The sequence below is a fragment of the Sarcophilus harrisii genome, chromosome 3 (genome assembly GCF_902635505.1).
Source record: "Sarcophilus harrisii chromosome 3, mSarHar1.11, whole genome shotgun sequence".
NCBI classification, from domain to species: domain Eukaryota; kingdom Metazoa; phylum Chordata; class Mammalia; order Dasyuromorphia; family Dasyuridae; genus Sarcophilus; species Sarcophilus harrisii.
In genome coordinates, this window is record NC_045428.1 from 600,462,124 (window position 1) to 600,465,614 (window position 3,491).

General features: G+C 58.7%; 1 long non-coding RNA gene across 1 annotated transcript; it reads right to left on the bottom strand.

Moving 5' to 3' along the window:
• Positions 1-975: 975 nt before the first annotated feature.
• On the bottom strand, positions 976-3,233 carry LOC116422916. Its single transcript, XR_004233426.1, has 3 exons — positions 3,182-3,233; positions 2,453-2,543; positions 976-1,961 (listed from the first exon to the last, which is right to left on the bottom strand). It is a non-coding gene; the product is annotated as an uncharacterized LOC116422916 (long non-coding RNA).
• Positions 3,234-3,491: the final 258 nt, after the last annotated feature.

The window sequence follows — 3,491 nt, forward strand, 5'->3', positions numbered from 1 at the left end:
GTATTGAAGCTGAAAGAGAGGAGGGGAATGGTAGCCTGTGCTTGGAACTCTGGGCTCCCCTGCCCCTCCTCCCCCCTGCCTGACCCTTCCTGGGAAGTATCTACCGGACCCTCGTCCTCCTGGTTACTCACCCAGCTTCCCTTTATCCTCTCACTAGACTGGGCCCAGTGGGGAGATGCCCGCACCCCCCAGCTGCTCTGCCAAACGCCAGCACCCCGAGCTGCTCTGCTGCTTCTAAGTTGCTGCCAGATGTTTTCTGAGGCCGGGCAAGGCCTTCATTATTAGAACCGTCCCAGCGCTCATGCAGGTGCCCCCTGTCCTTTCCCTTTCTCCAAGGCTCTAAGCTCCCTTTCTAGAGGGTCTGGCTTCCCTTTCCCAGGGTTCTCTGGGGTCAGCGTCCAGCCGGGCCTGAGATGGGCTGGCCACGAGAAGCCGTGCTCCAGGGGACAGCAGGAGAAGAGGTCAGAGCCTCCCACATAAGGGGAAGGGTGAGAGGGGAAGGCCTCCCCTCTCCAGGTCCCGACCCAGGTGTGGCCAGCCAAGTGATCCCAGGTGGGCCCCCCCCTTCCCCCTGATTAGGAGACGACCTAGCAAGGGGCCAGGGGTCCATCCGTGAGGAGAGAAGAGCGATCCCCAGGTGGACGGATGGAGCGGAGCTCCTTCCATTAGGCTCCCTTACAAATACACTGGCTTGTCTAACCTGGCAGCAACACTATAGACTGGGCATTCTTATTCCCATTTTACAGATCAGGAAACTGAGGCTCAATGAGATCCGGGGGCACAGTCCTGAGTTTGAATACTGCTGGAGTCCCCCCACCCAGTCAGGCTGTCATTTCCACCCGGACCCTCTCCCAGAAGGACCCTTCTTTCCAGCCCTCACCTCCAGCCTCCGGCACCTCTGGCCTGGGTTCTGAAACCGCCCTCTCAGCCACTGCCATTTTTCTAAAGTTCCAGCGCCCCCCCCCCCCCCCTCCAGGTGCACCAGCATCCCCCGCGACCGCCAGAGCTCCTCACTGGCTGCCCTTGCGCCTTTTCTGGCTCCAGCTCCTCAAACACAATGCTTCTGTGCTCTTCCCACTGGGAGCTCCTGCTTCTCCTGGTGGCTCCCTTGCTGGTCCTCCCTCCTACCCCTCCATCACTCTGCATCCCTTCTGTTTATACCTCCCCCTACAATATTCACTCATTGTCTCCCTCCTTAGACTGTAACTCCATGGAGCATCTGTTTTGGCTTCTCTTTGCATCTCTGAGGCTTTGTATACAGTAGGCATTTAATAAATGCATGTCACTGACTAAGGACCATTTGTTTCCAAAGACTAAAGGGCGGGGGACTCCCATTTGTAGAACTCTGAAATCCACAAGGGGTTGGCACGCATGTAACCCCCCCACACGCCATCACTGGGGGGCACAGAGCAATAGGGACACAAGGGGATTATGTCTTTACTAAAAAACAAGGTGTTCTTGGGATCCCACCTCAGAGCTCACCTGGAAGCTCGGGCTCAAGTCTGGGCTCTGGGGTTGCCGGAGAGTCCACAGGCTGTGACCCGGATGGGCCTTGAGCTCGTGTCAAAGGAGAACCAGCTGAAGACATCGGGGGTGTCAGGCTGGGAGAAGAGGAGGCTGGAGGGAAGTGAGGGCAGGGCCGTCCTGGGAGGGAGGGAACAGACCAAGGAGGGAAGGGGCCAACAGAGGCTAAGGAAACGCTTCCCACCAACTGCACATCCCAGTGGGGAATGGGCTGCCTCAGGGGGCGGTGGGCTCCCCCTCCCTGGAGACCTTCCTATGCAGAGAGCAGGAAGACCCCGTCAGGCCAAGGGAGCGGGATTCCCCTTCCAGCTGCCTCCCCCACCCTTGGGTGGGCAGCCTGGTACAATGGACAGAGACCTGGGTCTGGCACAGGGCTCCTGCCCAGATGCTGCTTCCCTTGGGAACCACTTTCTTCCCTTTCTTGCCTCAGTTTCCTCCTGTGGAAAATGTGGTCAGTCATGCCCCCAGCTTGGCACCAGTGCTGTTAGTAAGTGATCTGGCATTTGTCCTGAGAACTTGGCAAAGCCGGGCCGAGGGTAAGTGTGAGCTATGGCTTTACTCCGGGCTGCCCGGCCCTGGCGCCACTCCGGCCTTCCCGGACAGCCACTAACACCAAGGCCTCCCCAGGGCGCCCGGACTGGCCAGGTCCTGCGGGCTGACTGTTCAGTGAAGCCACAGTGAATCCCCTGCCCCCCTCCCCCCGCAAAAGATCCTGCGAGGATTTAGGGGCAGCACAAGTGAGAAGCAGGGCAGCGGGGCAGCACAAGCACACAGTGGGGCAGCGACCTGGCGGCCCGAATTCTAGGGGGCAGCACCCCGCCCCCGCTCCAGAAGGGCCTTCTTGAGTTGGATTGAGTGGACACCACGAGAGGCCTCTTAGGGCTCTTGTGGGGTCAGCTGAGATAACAGGGGGCCAGGGCAGACTTACTCCGCCTCTCTTGGAGCCAATCAGTTCCAAGCAAACTCCGTGGGTCCTGAGGCTGGTTCATTTGTGCAGGAGTTTGGTAGCCTGGCTCTGGCTGGAGACCAGCAGGAAGCCAGGCTTTGGGGAGACCCTGGCCTTGCTCCGAGATCCCGGCCCACCTCCACCCCCCCGCCAGTCCATGGCCAGGAAGCCCCTCCCTGCCCACCCTCAGTCCCTTTGCTGCTCCCGCCCAGGCCCACATTAGGATCCTTGGGCCCTTGGTAGTGTGGGTCTGGGAGCAGAAGAACCCAGCGGGAAGCCTGGTGGGACACTACTAGCCAGACATTGGGTGATGAATTTCCTGTCCCTCCCAGGGCTTCCCATGCCCCAGGGAGGGACTGAGCTCCCAGGGGCAAGCGGCCCCTTCCTTCCACTCATCCCAGACTCGGGCTGACAAGGAGCCCAGACCCCCCTCTGTGGGGTGACCCCCCCCACACACACACCCAAAGCGTTGTTCTGAGCCAGCTTCCCGCTCTGGCCAAGGGAGGCGGCTTCTCCCAGCTCCGGATTCTGTGTCCTCCCCGGCCTTCTCTCTGGCTCCCGCCTGTTCCCCACCCTCTGCAACCCCCAACCTTCCTCAGTCCACAGATTACTCAGCCCCCCAGTTTACAGACCACACTTTTCCCGGGTAACCCGCACTTTTTTCCTGGGTAACCTGCACTTTCCCAGAAGCACATGTCAGCAGCCTCTCACCCTCTCTGGCCACCAGCTGTGTCCCCTTCTTCTCCATTAACTGTCCTTCTTTCACTTCCTCTAACCCAGAGGAGCCCTCCACAGCCTATCAAGTAGCAGGAGCTCACAGCACCAGAACCTGGAGATAAGCAATTTCTTTGTTTTCTTTTTTCCATAGTATTTCACCCCCCCCCCCAAAAAAAAAATACATGAAAAGACAGTTTTCAACATTTCTTTTTGTAAAACTTTGTCTTCCAAATTTTTCTCCCTCCCTCCTTCCCTCCCTTCCCTCCCCCTCCCTCCAGAAAGGAAGTCACCTAGTTAAATATCT